Source organism: Equus quagga, chromosome 14 (assembly GCF_021613505.1).
Source record: "Equus quagga isolate Etosha38 chromosome 14, UCLA_HA_Equagga_1.0, whole genome shotgun sequence".
Taxonomy (NCBI): domain Eukaryota; kingdom Metazoa; phylum Chordata; class Mammalia; order Perissodactyla; family Equidae; genus Equus; species Equus quagga.
This window is the reverse complement of record NC_060280.1, coordinates 67,011,546-67,028,481: the sequence shown is the minus strand read 5'-3', so window position 1 is coordinate 67,028,481 and position 16,936 is coordinate 67,011,546.

The following is a 16,936-nucleotide window of genomic DNA, read 5'->3' as shown; positions in this document are numbered from 1 at the left end:
ACATGTATCCACCCCTGGAGTATCATGCCGAATAGCTTCACTGCCCTAAAAATCCTCTGTGCTCCACCTGTTTCTCCCTCCCTCCCCTCAAGCCCTGGCAACCACTGATCTTTTTATCATCTGCATAGTTTTGCCTTTTCCAGAATGTCATACAGTTGAAATCATACAGTACGTAGCCTTTTCAGATTGGCTTCTTTCACTCAGTGATATAGTAATAGGCATTTAAATTTCCTCTATGTTATTTCACAGCTTGATACTCAATTCTTTTTATCACTGAACAATATTCCATTGCCCTTTTTTAATATTCTGAATATCACCCTGACATAACAACCACATTTATAGAATCCACAGATTGAAATGTGTAACAACAAACACTATAATGCATCCAGCAATGTTTTGTGTGTGTTATGAGAAATAATGAACTCCACATAAATTATTCACATCTCATATTTTTCATGATAATTAAGGACCAAAATGACAGTATTTAATGCATGCATGGATTCATAGATCCCAGGGGTTGGCGGAATAAAGTTGGGGATGCTGTGGGTATCAGGCGGCTATCTAAGGATCTTTGGTAGGGCACAGGACAAGTGAGATTTGTATTTAAAAACATTACTCTAGCTAGTTGCATCCTAGGATGGATGCCAGGACTTTCTTCCAATCAAGCCCCGGGACAACTCTCCAAGCAAGATTGTGGCTACACATGGTAGGCACAGTTGCACCAAATCTACAGAGCATCCTTTGAAAATTCTCATCCACGCATTCAACCAATATCCTTACTTGGGTTATGCTTCCAAACAAAAACTTGCTTTAGAAAGCAACACTGAAGAGTATAGAGTCCAAATCTGGTTTCAGAACTGAAGAGCTAGACATCCACACCAGAGAGAGAAGACCAGAACCCACTTCAGAGAAGACTAGAAGCTGCAGAGGCCTTGGAATCAAGCCAGGCCATGGACAAGTAACCCTGAGGAGAAAACTCAAGGTAGAGAAGCAAGCTGGTGTCATATCAGCCACAGCTTCTCCCAATTACGTACTCTCATCAAGGTATTTAAGAACAACCGTTAACTCTAGGATTGATTTCAGAGGATAACTTGCTCAAGAAATTGGAGTTCCAGAGTGAAGAGTCCAAATTTGATTTCAAAATTGAATATCTAGATTCCCTGTTCAGATAAAAAGAAACCCAGTGAGGTTTTAAAATGAAGCTAAGACCAGGGACATGATCTCCGAGATGAGCGAGTTCAAGGTACAGAAGCTACACAAAACGGCACCAACCTCACCAATGACCATCTGACTTCTCTGGAGCCAGGAGTTGGGGCATAGAAGCAAGTTCACTCTGGGCCCCAATTCTCTTTCACTCTTCCCAAGCCTTCGCCCTTTCCCTGGACTTTAAGCTGAGCCTCCAGAGATGGTTGGCATGACTTCAGGAGCCAGAGACAGGCAGGAGCACTGCAGGAGGCACCTCACAGCACTATGGACTCTGGAGTTCAGCAAAACTCAAAAACAGTGCAAACAAAATTCATACACACCATTTTGCAATCATCACAGTAATCATTGATTCAGGCAAAAATCTCAGCGGATGTTAAAACCTTCAAGTGAATGTTTGATACACATTGCCTCAAAGAATCTCCCCAAAGATGACGTTAATTACAAAAGAAAAATTAATAATTTTACAGTGGAGAAAACTGGCAGACTCCACCCTAACCAAGCAATCAAAATTCATTTCACCAATAACGGCACATACTGCCATGAGATGCCTCCTGATACGATGGACTGAGATGGACACAACATCTCTTCTGTGGTATTACTGCCTAAAGTGCATAAACTGAATCTACTTATGAGGAGACACCAGGAAAAAACAAATTGAGTGACAGCCTACAAAGTAGCCTCCCCGTACTTTTTAAAAATGGATTGAATAATGGCAATAGGGATGGAGAGAAAGTGAGCTAACTCAGGAAATAATTATAAAGTAAGTCTGATAAAATGCTCTCTTCTGTATGTAGCGTGTGCTACCTTATCTGTGGAGGGGGTGAGGGAAGGTACACAGCCAGAGACCTGTTTATGCCTAAAACTTCTCTCCATAAATGCTCAAGAAACTGGTAACATTGATTATCTCTGGGGAAGAGAGGTGTAGTATTGGATTGGGATACAGCACTGCTTTTCACTTTAATCTTTTCATCCTATTTGAATTTTTTAAATCATTTAAATGTGTTATTTATTTAAAGTTTATTTTTTTAACTTAACCTAGAAAGGTAGATCTCAAACATAATATTAAGTAGAATAGACCAAAAGAGAACCTATTATATGATTGCATTTACATAAATAGTAAAACTAGGCAAAATTAATCCATGGTAATAAAAGTCAGGCTAGGAGACTCACATTTCCCAATTTCAAAACTTATACAAAAAAGCAATAGTAGTCAAAACAGTGTCTTACTGGCATGAGGATAGGCATATAGCCCAATGGAACAGAAGTGAGAGTCCAGAAACAAACCCAAACATCTACGGCCAATTGATTTTCAGCAAGGGTGCCAAGACCACTCGCTGGGGGAAAGAATAGTCTCTTCAACAAATGCAGCTGGGACAAGTAGGTAGCCACAGGCAAAAGAATGAAGCTGGAGCCCTGTGTCACACCACATTCAAAAATTCACTCAGAATGGATCCACAACTTAAATATAAGGGCTAAAACTATAAAACTTTTACAAGAAAACATAAGACTAAATCTTCAAAAACCCTGGATTCGGCAATGGATTCTTAAATATGATACCAAAAGCACATGCAACAAAAGAAAAATTAGGTAAACTGGAATTCATTGAAACAAAAACTTTTGTGCATTAAATGACATGATCAAGAAAGTGAGGGGCCAGCCCCATGACCGAGTGGTGAAGTTCGCGCACTCTGCTTTGGCAGCCCAGGGTTTCGCCGATTTGAATCCTGGGCACGGACATGGCACCACTTGTCAAGCCATGCTGAGGTGGCATCCCACATGCCACAACTAGAAGGATCCACAACTAAAATATACAACTACGTACTGGGGGGCTTTGGGAGAAAAAGGAAAAATAAAATCTTTTAAAAAAAAAAGTGAAAAGATAACCTTTAGAACGGGAGAAAATATTTGCAAATCATATATCTTTAAAAGGTCTAATGTCCAGAGTATATAAATAACCCTTACAACTCAACAACAAAAAGACAAACAAACCAATTTTAAAATGATCAAACGACTTAGACATTTCTTCAAAGAAGATATACAAATGGCCAATAATCATATAAAAAGATACTCAACATAACCAGTTATTATTGAAATGCAAATCGAAACTACAATAATACACCACTTCACGCTCACTAGGATGGCTACAATTTAAAAAAGAAAGAAAATAAGTGTTAGCAAGGACATGAAGAAACTGGAACCCTTGTACGTTGCAGGTGGGCATGTAAAATGGTGCAGCCTCTGTGGAAAACCCAGTTTGGCAGTTCCTCAAAAAAGTTAAACATAAAATTATCATATGACCCATCAATTCTACTCTTAGATATTTACCCCAAAGAACCCAAAGCAGGTATTCAAACAAGTAAGTGTACACAAATATTCATAGCAGTACTATTCACAATAGACAAAAGATGGAAACAACTCAGATGTCTATCAATGGATGAAAGTGAAATGTGGTATAGCCATACAATGGAATATGATTCACCCATAAAAAAGGAATAAACTGCTGATACATGCTACAATATGGGTAAGTCTTGAAAACATTATGCTAAGTGAAATAAGCCAGAAGCAAAATCATACAATCACCTATTGTATGATTCTGTTTATATGAAATGTCCAGAAATATCCAGAGAGATAGAAAGCATATTGGTGGTTGCCAGGGGCTGTAGGAGGGGGATAGGAAGTGAATGCTTAATTGGTACAAAGTTTCCCTCTGGGGAGACGAAAATGTTTTGGAACTTGTTAAAGGTGGTGGATGCACAACATTGTGAGTGTATAAAATGCCACTGAATTGTACACTTCAAAATGATTAATTTTATGTTGTGTGAATTTTAAACATGAGGGGAAATGAGAAAAAAAGTCAGGCTAGAGGTTAGCCTCACTTTGAGGTGGGGGTAGTGCCTGAAAGGCACACAAGGGTAACTTCTGGGGAACTGGTCAATTCGGTTTCTTGGGCTGGGTTCTGGCTGCACTTGTGTGTGAATCTGTGAAAATTCAACAAGCTATTGTCAAGTTAAAAAAGGAAATTGGCCAGTTGTATTGCCTTCAAAACTAGTGTATTCAGGACCAACCAAAAGAATTGCAATTTGGGATACACAGACTTTGGTGGACCATAGGCAAATCCAGAGAAACAAAGGAAGGGGCTTGCTTTTATAGAGGAAAAGGAGGAGTAGGGAGAGGTAGTAACAAACAGAGAGTCCATTTGAGGAAACTGGGAGTCCAAAGTGTAGAAGCTGTTCATTGGTTGCGTGCTACAGTTTCTCATTGGCTGCACTGTTGCCAGGCAGGGAAAGAAGTCTTCCTTTCTCTTGCTGGATAGTAAAGCAGAAAACATTTCCTGTCAAAGATGCAAGATACCTCTCTTCCTGTTTGGAGTAATTGATGACATATGATAAGGCATGAGAACTCCCTCTACAGGCCTTCCCACCTCCAATTTAGTTGAAGTTTCTTTTATTAATTTCACATTTTCCCCTTTTGATTAAGATCTTTCTCTGAAAGCATCACTGACCCAGAGTCAGGTCTTCTGAGTTTGGTAGGCTTTGTCCCTCAGTGCCAGGAAGAACCTTTCCCAGTTGTCATGCTTCACATCAAAGGAAAAGTGCACAGACCAGAAACTATTTGAGGCCACATTTGAGAAACAAGGAAGGGTAGGAGGAAGAACTCTCAGATGCTTCTTATCCAAAGTCTATACTTTTCTGCAATAATAGGCATTGGAAATCATTTCAAGGTGCTGGGATTCCATCACCTTATTAGGTATGTCACCTTTACAAAGGTTTGATGGGCAACAAGTACAGAATGTTACAACAAGTATACAGAGCAGGTTTAAGAGCAATATTATAAATCCAGTTTGCAGGATGGTTCTAAACCAGGAGCCCAGACCTGAAGGTAACCTGTTGAATAAATCAAAGACAGTAGATTGCCAGGTGAAATTTGTGATGGCCAATGTTCTTGCTCTCTAATTTTATGTAACTGGGTCTCTACTTAACCATAGGCATTTATCCATGTGCAATAAGAGGTGTTAGCTATTGCACAGACACCTCCTTGCTGAGCGAGTAGATAATCAAGGGCTATATGATTATCCAAAACTACCTTGGCCAATGAGTTAAATGACCATTGCTGAGCTAAAACTGCCTTGGTTGCAGAGTCAGTGAACTCTTCTAGTGTCAGGGAGAGATTTCTGACCATTTGTTCATTGGCACTCACTCTGATCCACAGAAAGAAAGCTCTCCCCATGGAGGCAAACCAAGAATCATACATACCTCCTGGAAGTTCTCGTTTAAGGTGGTTATAGGGGTTTAATGGGATGGACCAATAAGAGGCTTCTGTTTGGTTATGTAGAGAAAATAGGACAGTAAATACAGCAAAGGCACACAGTCCTTGTATTCTCCGGCTATCAAGGCAATGAGTTGCCCAAGCATAAAGGCCATTACCAAATCTCCCACATATGAAGGTGTAACCAGGGCATGTACATAAGGCTCCCACATAAGTGATGGTATCTATGGACTCATCCATTGGCAGAGAGACATTAGCATCATTTAACTGAGATTCAGACATTATGCTGTTACATACTGAAAAGTTGTCTAGATATATGGGTATGTCAAGAAGTTTATAAATAGTCCGATTTACATTGGTGGCCTCACAAAATTTTTCATACAAATATTCAGAAGATCTTGTTTTCCCTTCCTAAGGCTGGGCTAAGTTACAGCAAGGAATGAGTTTAAGTGGGCTTAGCACTCTGACCCCATAAATTGTTCTAGATTTAAACAGAAAATGGCATCTGGAATCCCAGTGAAATTACTTATAGGGTGAACTAAGGGGTCATTACTGTCTTGGACAGACAGAGGTTTCTGATGGCAAATCCAGCCATCAGAGGTTTCCTCCTTCCACAACAGATTGGAAATGTGAACAAGGACATTGTCCTTCCAAGAAAGAGGAGGAGAAAATAAAGTAAGAAGCAACAGTGAGAAAAGTGTATACAGGCTGGTCTAGTCATCTTGGAAGAGGTGTCTGCCTCAGATGCTGGCTCCTTCTCTTCCTAGTCAATTTGATTTGGAGCTCTCCAGCATTTGTACAGGACCAGATGTCACGTGGAGCCTTCTGTAGCTGTGAGATATGTACCTGAGGCTTGAGTCCCCGAAGTTTGTTTGTCATCTAGGTAGTAAGGAAGACCTGGTATAGTCCCTTCCAAGGAGACTTCAAGGGCAATAAAAACTGGGAACATTAGTTTGGAGAGTCAGAGTCACCCATTGAAGGAAACTAGAAGAATTTAGGATCCAGTCCAGCTTATAGGTATATAACAAAACCTTAAAGACAATAGGACTAGAATTTAATATCTACAAAGGTGCAAACATTATTTCTCTCTCCACAATTACCTTTACTTTTATTAAATATAATCATAGTAAAATTACTTTGCATTAAACTTGGCCTGCTTATTTATATAAATTCAGAAAGAATAGTGCTTGAACATACAAACTCTTTTTTAAAAGACTGCTTTGCTGGAACCCTATAAGCAAGGTACTACGCCAATTTTTCCAAGGAGTTCCTTAAAGCTGTCTGGTCATTTCTGAGTCTATGTACATCTCTCTTGAATATGATAATCCAGTCAAAGCCTTGGTAATATTAGCCAATATTTCCAGTCATGTCCTGTTATAACAAGAACAGATTCTTATTGAATCTATGCAAATACATATGTTGTCATGAAAAGAATACTTAAGATTTTCCAAACTCTTGAGGAATCAGGCTAGGAGAAAAAGATAAATGCTTCAACCTATGTTGTAAAGTTAGACTTTACCAAATTGCTGTAAGTTATAGATAGCTTAAAGGAGAGGGGTAAAAGGGGCCTTTTACACCTAAAAAACAAAACATTAAAGCAATTAGTTTTCTTGGGGCTGGCCCTGTGGCCAAGTGGTTAAGTTTGCATGCTCTGCTTCAGCGGCCCAGGGTTTCGCCGGTTCAGATCCTGGGTGCCGACATGGCATCGCTCATCAGGCCATTTTGAGGCAGTGTCCCACATGCCACAACTGGAAGGACCCACAACTAAAAATATATACAACTCTGTACAGGGGGCTTTGGGGAGAAAAAAGGAAAAAATTTTTTAAAAATTTAAATCTTTAAAAAATAAAGCAATCCGTTTTCCATTAGAGTTTTAAAAATTCTTACCTATTCAGTGTTATAATCTTAGTTATCAAAACCTGTATTCCAGAGTACTTATCAAAGCCTTTTCCATGAATCTCTTTGAAGATGAAACATGCTTGTAAAAGCAACAGAATAAAACAATAACTGTCAGTAAATGACAAAAGGTTTTCTTTAAAAGAGCAATGGGGTTAGGATCAGATGAGGTTCATTATAATGCAACTGACAAAGAAATTTGGGTATTTTTGTGACATACATTTTAAGACAGTAACTAGAATTACAAGTGATAACATTATATCTATTTGATGAAAGTAACAATAAAAGACTTCAAAGGCAAATATAAAAGGTTACATAATTGTAAGCAAAACTTAACTCCTTTAATATTAAGAAGATTCAGTTTTCCTAAGTAATTAAAGACCTGATTTTTTTTTTTAAAGATTTTATTTTTTCCTTTTTATCCCCAAAGCCCCCCGGTACATAGTTGTGTATTCTTCATTGTGGGTTCTTCTAGTTGTGGCATGTGGGACGCTGCCTCAGCGTGGTCTGATGAGCAGTGCCATGTCCGCGCCCAGGATTCGAACTAACGAAACACTGGGCCGCCTGCAGTGGAGTGCGCAAACTTAACCACTCGGCCACGGGGCCAGCCCCTTAAAGACCTGATTTTTAAAAAACAACACAGGAAATTGTTTTGATAAAACACAAAAGCTGTTTTCTAGACATATTACTTAAAAGGCAGAGAAACTTTCATAATCTGTTATCAAAGCAGACCAATAGCCCAAGAAAAACTTGTCCTTTTAACAGAAAAGAAAGCCAGATTTTAATTTTGCATCAGCTTACTTTTGATATTAAAACTCATTCATTCCAATTTTAGCCAGTCCTGACCATGTATAAGATTTCTTTTACAAGATTCCTTTCCACAAACCTTCCCCAACTTTCTTTTTACATTCAGATCTTGTCCCGTGTTTTTCCCTTTCAAAAATAACCAGCCTCTCTTTAGGACAAAATTGCTTTCTCTTCCCTCAACAAAATGCATTTCCATTCCTCGTACCTTCTTTTACTGAAAGAAACATCCTTCATTCCTTGCATATAGAGATATTTCCTTTTTTATTTCTAGGAACTTTAGTTACATATATTAGAATTCATAACCCTTAGAATCCTTAATTCCTAGTGAAAACTAAGAAGTAAGCAATTATGGACTGGCAGATTGATAAATACATTTCATGATTTCTAGAAGTACGTGCCCTTTTAAATAGTGCAGTCTCTCAATGTGGCACAAGACATGGCTACTAACAGACCCAATTTTATCTTTAGTTTATTGCAACAGGAAACCAAAAGTAGATAAACCTATGTCCAGTAATTAATGTTTTAGCATTTTATCTTGTTTGGAAAATGATCCAGATATTCAATGAAATTCCATCATTTAATTTAAGTTAGCAAAACTCTAAAGTTTCAAGTTACCAAAAACAATTTTGGAAGCTACTTTTCAAGCACACATACCATAAAACATAATTATTGCACCCAAAAACTCTTATTCCATTTTCATCCATTTAAGTCATTTGTTTCCAACAATTATGTTTAAATTACTCACAGAAACTTCATGTGACATTAAAGCAGTGAGCCATCATCTTAAGTTATTTTTTTCTTGATGATAAATTTTGTAGCAGAGATAACATGAACTTAAACCCAGGTAGAACGAAAGTTGTGTGTCTGCAGTATATTTAGCATTGATAATTCTAAAGACATGTCTGCTTCAATTAAACCAACAACTATAAGCTAGCTTTTATTTACTAAAGATTAATCCTAGATCACATAAACTTTAAGAGCATTTGGGTTAGTTTCTCTTATATTTCTGAGGTTTAGGAATGCTTAATTTCAAGCCAATTAAACAGAGCTCTTTCACAAATAAATTTTGGTAATACCATCCAGAGGTTAAAAAAAAAATCACACACATTATACGTCTATGGACACATAGACATAAACTGGGATCTTATAGCTTTTGTTTTAAAACTTTTAGCCATGTCTCAGGTGCAAAACTCAAAAAACTATGTTTCTGGCAGATCAACTAAGTTAAGGTTACTTGCTCAGATGAGCAAAGAGGGGCTTTTTTTAACTAAAGATTTTTATTTGCATGCTGTCAAATTCTAGAATTGCTTTGCCTTTTGAGAGAAAGAAATTCCGGGATGGTATTTTTCTAAGAAATCTCAGCCTCATAAATGAATAGGATTGGAGGTACAGAAAAGAAAGAGAAACATGGTGTTGGGGGTGAAACCTGAGCATAAGATGGCTGCTGGAGTGGAGTCTGAGACAAAGGAGCCAAGGAAGACAAACAAGATGGCGCATGAGACAAATAAGTTGGGGGAAGGGAACTCAAGGAAAAGGAGGCTTCAGAAACCATTTTGTTCCCCTTCAGTTTTTTAATTGTTTCAGCTATTTAGAGATGGTGTCTTGTAGTAAGGTGATTTCCTAGTTTTGACCACATTTGGAAGCCTCCAGGTACCAATTAAAATAAATGTACCATTCGTTTTGTTTAACTTTAGAACCACAGTCTTCCAAATTGGCTTTAAGAAAAACAAGTTTGGGCAGATCGATGTGGCATTACTTCTCCAGTACTCTCTCTCTTTCTTGCACTCCTGGGGCATCAGTTTATAAAATCAGATCCACCCATTATGAAGAAAAGTTTCAAGACTGTGTCATTTTCCCTGGGATGAAATAGGAACTTTTTAAATAAATAGATTTTTATGATGCAGTATACTTTTTTTAAACATGGCAAAGTAGAGATTTCTCCAGAGCATGTGGTCATTTTTAATATTTAATACTTTAGTATATCCTATCTAGTTAATAAAGGTACATTCTATAAAGAGAAAAATAAATTTTTTTAAATCCATAATATTATAACAGATAGGAGCCACATAAAATTTATATACCTACATCTAGATGAACATACATGTGACATACATACTTTATTTTTAAATAGGACCAAATTCTAGAAAAAGGCATTCCAATAGAAATTTCTGCAATGATGGAAATATTTTCTATCTTCACTGTCCAACATGGTAGCCACTAGCCACAAGTGGCTATTGAGCACTTGAAATGTAGGTAGTGTGACTGAGGAACTGAATTTCTAATATTATTTAATTTTAATTAGTTTAAATTTAAATTTATTTAATAGCCACATGTGTTACTGTATTGTATTAAACAACACATATCTATATAGCATTTTGCAAACATTTAATTCACTCAACATTGATTGATAAGGTCTTTCCAACTCAATAAATGTGTTTCTCAAACACTGGTACCTATGTACATGATAACACTACTAGATTAAAAAGTATAATGTAAAACTAGACCCCAATCACAGTAGCACCAAAAATATATATATTAGGATAAATTTTTAAAGATTATACATGACCCAAATAAATAAACCTAGAATATCTCATTAACGTGTTTAAAAAGAAGAAGATTAGAAACAGTAGCCTAGAGCACTGAACCCAGGATACCAGAAAAGGAACAAAATAAAGCAAAAGTACTAATAATTAGAAAAAGGAGGGCGATAACTTGGGTGGGACTTGAGTACCTCTCTTTTAAATAGAAGAGTAAGGGAGACGTTTCTGGGGAGACGATATTTTCAGCCAACATCTGCAATATGAAAATGAATGAATCATGTGAAGGTATAGAGAAGTAATTTCTAGACCAGGGCTTATCAACTATTGACATTTTGGGCCAGATAATTCTTTGCTGTGGGGATTATCCCATGCACTGTAGGATGTTTAGCAGTATCCCAGGCCTCTACCAGTAGATGCCGGTAGCCCCTCCCCCTGCCCCGGTTGTGACAACCAAAAACGTCTCCAGACATGGCCAAATGTCCCTGGGGAGAGGAAGGAGGGAGAATAGCCCCAGTAGAGAACCACTTGTCTAGACAAAGAATAAGTGCAAGGGCCCTGAGGTGGAAGAGGGCTGAAATATCCAGGGACCAAAGAGAGACTGTCAAATGTGATGCTGGTAAGGAAGAAAATGCTAAGTGAGGCAGAGAGAGATGTAGGGCCTACCCATGCAGTCCCTTGTAGGAATTTGAGTTTTGTTCTAAGAGAAATGAGAAAACATTGAGCCACTGAAGTGTTTAAAGGGGAGTGGAGGACATGATCTGCTCCATGTCTAAAAAGAGCATTAATTTGGAGAACAGCATGTAAGGAGCACACGGGGGATCATTTAGGTGATTTGAGGAAGAGTAGAGAACAGTGTTGAAGAGCTCAGTCTCTTACCAGTTGATGAACTTCTCTGCGCCTCAGTGTCCTTATTTATAAAATGGGGATAATAATAGTATACCTACCCTGACTTTGAGGATTAAAAGGAACTAGTGTTTGTAATACACTTAGAATGGAGCCTGGCACACAGCAAGTGCTTTATAAGCCATTTAATCTTATTATGACTGCACAGTCCAGGTGAAACATGATGTACACTTTGCGTGCTGGCAGTGAAATTATTTCTGTGGAAGGCTACAGCTGTAGACGGCTGTGGAGTTAAAAGGTGTACTGAAGGTGCAGAAGCTTGGAGGGAAGTGGGCAAAACAGAGAGCTATATGGAAGGTGGATGGGTGAGGCAAGTGGGCAGTGAGAGAAATGAAGTAATCATGGAAGACTTCAGGGTTTGGGGTGTAAGCAGTTGTGTGGATGGGGGTCCCATTTACACAATGGAAAAGATTGGGGGTCAATTTAGGACATAATAGATATCCTTGGGGATATATTAAGTAATAGTTGATCAGTGGGTCAGAGCTCAAGGAAGAGTCTGGACTGAAGATATAATACCTGTTCTTCATCTTTTGCAAAGAGAGGAAACATTTAGGGGCCAGCCTGGTGGCTTAGTGTTTAAGTTGGTGCTGTCCACTTTGGCAGCCTGTGGTTCACCGGTTCAGATCCTGGACGCAGACCTATACACTGCTCATCAAACCATGCTGCGGTGTGGCATCCCACATAGAAGAACCAGAAGGACTTACAACTAGGAAATACAACTATGTACTGGGGCTTTGAGGAGAAAAAAAAAAAGAGGAAGATTGGCAACAGATGTTAGCTCAGAGCCAATCTTCCTCAAAAAAATAGAGGAGAGAAAACATTTAATAATTTAGTTCAAATTAAACATTTAGTAATAATATTTAAAGGCACTCAAATTCTAAGGAATTTGATAGATTAAATACATGTAAAATTACATTTGTACAAATAATTCACTGAAGCATTGTTTGTGATAGTACAGTTTGTCAATCACCTAAATAGCCACTGATAGGGGACTGACTAAATATACTGTCATATGACTGTAAATGGAATATTATACAACTGAGAAAAGAATAAATCAACTTTTTATGTCCTGATACAGAATGATCCACCGGAGACATTGTTCAGTGAAAAAAAGTAAAGCACACAACAAAATGTATAACAAGCTACATTTGTGTGCCTCCATACCGCCCCAAAAAAGGACAGATTTGCTAATACAATTACATTCATGGAATATTTCTGGAAAGATATACAGTCACTAACAACTGTAGCAATGGCTAGAGGACAGGAGTTGATGAAGATTTACTTTTTACTCCGTGTTCTTTGGTATTATTGTATTTAGAACCACATGTATTACAATTGTTTTCAGTATATAAATTTTTTTAAAAACATGGTTTGAGAAAAAAAATCAACTGGTAGCAATGTGGAATAAGACACTGGAGAATCAGGAGACCAGCTAGCAGGCTACTGCAACAGTCCAAGCAAGAGAAGATGAGTACTAGGGCTAGGCCTGTGTCAATGTGTCAACTAGGGCTAGCTCCAAGGAGCATTTTTGTGGGTAGAATTCAAACTTGGATGAATAACTGGATATGAAGGTAAAGGCAAGAGAGGATGACTCTCAGGATTTGGCCTAAGAAAGATTTCATGCTCGGAGTCACTCCCTCCAGGGTCTGCCCATTCCTACAACAGCTCCCGGAAAGCTGGATGGACAGAGATCTGCCTGGGCGAGCTGAAGAGAGGGGTGTCCAGGATTGGGAGTATACCTGTGTGGGCAGAGAGCTCCAGGCACCCATCCCCCCCACCCCACACACACACACACACACTCACACATGGATTCCTGGACTGCATGCTCTCACCTAGAGAAGCTGAAACACATGCTTTCGTACACAATGCATTTTGGAAAAAAGAACACCCATCAATATTCTCATCCTTTCCTTCCTGCCAATGAATAGCAGAAATGCCTCTAATGTAAAGAAAATATTTCAGACTTTTTTCCTTTTCCCCATCTAAAGTTGAATTTCCCCTCACTGGAGTAGCTTGATTCAGACTAGCTGCAGGATGCTGCATTTGCATGCTGCAATTCTATTGGCTGAAGCCGGCTGGCAAGGGGTGTAGGGTAATTGTCAGACTCTTCAGAATGAGTTAGGAATATTATGAGCTTGTAAATTAGGAGGCAGCAGCTTGCTTACAAAGCAGCTTTGCCCGAGCTGGGTCCTAACTGTGGAAAGCTGAGGTGGAGGTGGCCTCAGACAGCTATGAGATCTCTGCCTGTATTTTTTTTCCCCCAAAAGCTAATAAAAAAAAAATGCTAACTCTGCTCACATTCCATAAGGATGAATCTTGTTTATCCCTAGGCACAGCTGTACCTGCCCAAAAAACCTGCTAATTCTTTTTCCCCTTACTGGAGAGACTGAGCCAGGACTCAGCGGGGGCTATTCTCACGTCTGAGACAGCCCTTTCTGGCCCTTCACTGACTTTGCGCAGACTAAGAAGAGCTGAGCTCAGCCAAGCCAAAGCCCTGAGGTTGAGCTGGACAGCCCAAGCTATCCCACAGCCCATACTCTCGAGCATCTTCACCTGGCGCTGCTGCCAGGGAGACCGGCACGAGCAGGATCATACCAGCGGGTAGGTCCTGGCCTCAACAGGAGACTCTAGCCCTATGCTTTGGAAACCAGCAACCCACCTCCCTACCTCCAACCACCTTTGAAAGAAGAGGGAGCCACCAGCAGCCCCTCACTTACAGGGTTCCTCTGCTTTACATCCTGGATCTTTTCCCACCCACTCCCCAGCCCATGACCATATTAACCAGGTCTTCTGTTTTCTGTATTCTGATGCTCTGACACCTGAGGGGACTGCCCCTCCCAAGGTTAGCCAGTTCCGAGAGACAGTAAACCACTCACCCACAAGTGCACCTTACTACTGCAAACCAAGCATTCTAATTAAGCAATCTAATTTAATTAACCAATCTGATTTGAGAGTGCCTGCCCCCTCAACCATCTCCTTTATCAGGCCCTCACACTCTAGGCTACTAGCCACCTGCCCTCATCATCCCAGGGTCAGGCACCAGCCAACTGGAGACCTTCCTGTGCCCCAGAGCTTGCTAAAATTATTCTAATTAGCCAATTCTAAACCTTTCCATCTTGCCTCACCCATTCCTTCCCACAGAAACCACATAAAGCTTCTTGCCCACAATTTCCCCCTCTCCCTCTGCCTCCTGACCAAGCCCAGTGCTTCCCAGTGTAGCCCCCATGGGTGGCGTGGCCCTCCTCTTGCGATCTGTGAATACAACAAACTACCTTTTCAATGGTAGTCATCTCCTGACCTCTTGGCCTTGCCAGACCTAAATAATAATAAAAACTATATTGTTAAACAATGACCTCAGACTTCAGCTCCCATCCACTTCTGAAACAAGGTGACCTCCTTGTTGCATAATCTAAGGGATGCTTTTTAGTCTTTACTTGACACCGCTGACCACCGTGCTGAAACTTGCCTGTCTCCATATGGCTCTCTCCTGGTTCTCCTGCTCACACCCATTGCCGCTTCTCCTCCCTTAAACATCAGTGCTCCTTCTGTTTTCTTAGGCCTACAATGCTCCTGAGCGCTCATTACCACCTATTCCCAACACCTACCAGATACCTACCCTCCACTCAGATCTTGCTCCTTAGCCCCAACCTGGACCTCTCCACCTGCATATCCCTCAGGTACTTCAAACTCAGCACGGCCAACACTGAACACATGATGTTTTGCCCCAGAGCTGCCTCGTTGCTTCTCATCCTTCAGAGTAGCCACACCAGAAACCTGGGAGTTCATGCAACACCTCACCAAACACATCCAGGAAGTGCCTATGTGTTTGACTTCTCTGATGTGGGTCTTTTTCATCCGTGTCATCTCCTCCATCTCCACTGCTCCTGCCCCATTTCAGGCCCTCATCCCCCTCAACTGAACTGCCTATGCCCCCACATGCTCTGAACCCACTCCTGCGCATCCTTCCATCCCACACCATTGCCCAAGTTTCCACTCATCTCTCCAAAATGCAAGTCTCATCACACTTCTCCCCTGCTGTAGAGCCTTCCATGGCTCCCCACTGCTTACCAGATAAAGTCTAAAATCTTTAGCCTTATAAATCCAGTCTTTTGTGATCTGGCTACTTCTCCCTCCCCAACCACATCTCAGGCACCACCCCTCCTCCTACTCCCTGCTCAAACCACACGGAACTTCAGAATGTGCAATTCCCCAGACACACTTCACGCCTCCATGCCTTTGCTTCTGAGACTCCCTCTGTGAGGAATGCCTTTCTGCTTCCTTCCAGAAAAACAACCACTGCTTTCTCCCAAACCCTCCTCGGAATTCCTTCTGCTTTTGCCTCATAGGCGGCACCTACAATACCTGATTGCTCTTATTTCTTTCTACGTTCACTGAAAAATATTTATTGAGAATCTACTTTCGCCAGGACCCGGAGGCCGTAGAGACACAGCAGTAAAGATAGACTTGGACCCTGACCTCAAGGAAGTGTCTTTCACACCACCCTGCTCCCCCAGAAGCTGCCGTCTACCTCCCTCCTCCGCTCTGAACATACTACAGGAGTAAAGAACCTCCTGCGCAGGAGAGCATCTGTGTGGCCGGATGTTCATCCCCCGCACTGCCCCCAGGGTAATCTTTCTAAAGAACACGTCTATCCGGCCATTTCACGCCATTCCTGTGGACCTCAGATGACTCCCCATTACCCAAGTCCAAACAGACCAGGGCTTCCTCCACTGACTCCTCCCCATTTCCCCCTCTCAACATTCACTGCCTCAGGCAGTCCCAAACCGCCCGTATTTTCCCATATCCACTTTGATTTGCTTTGGTCTATATGCTTTTGTTCATGTTGTCTCCTCTGTCTTAAATGCCCTTCCTTCTCTTCACCTGGTTTATTTGTTACCTATTGCTGTGCAGCAGACCACTCAGACTAGTAACTAAAGGCAAAAACAATTCTGTGAGTCAGCACACTGGGACGGCCCATCTGTGCTCCACGCAGAGTTGGCTGGACTCACCTATGCGTTTGTGGTCAGTCGACAGGTGGACTAGGGGCTGGATGATCCTAGAGGGATCATCAGGAGGAGCCACACCTGAGGATTGTACCCCAGGACACTCAGCCACATCCAGACCTGCTGCACGTTATGAGATTATGGACTCTGAGCCTGGTGTCATCATTGGATACTACTGTGGGTGTCTTGGGGAGGGTGGGTGTATTTCACATGTGGGAAGTCTGTGCATCATTAGGGGGAGAGGGCAGAGGTCTCTCCACGTGGCTAGCTTGGGCTTCCTCACATGGCAGCTGGGTTCCAGGAAGCAAGCCCTAA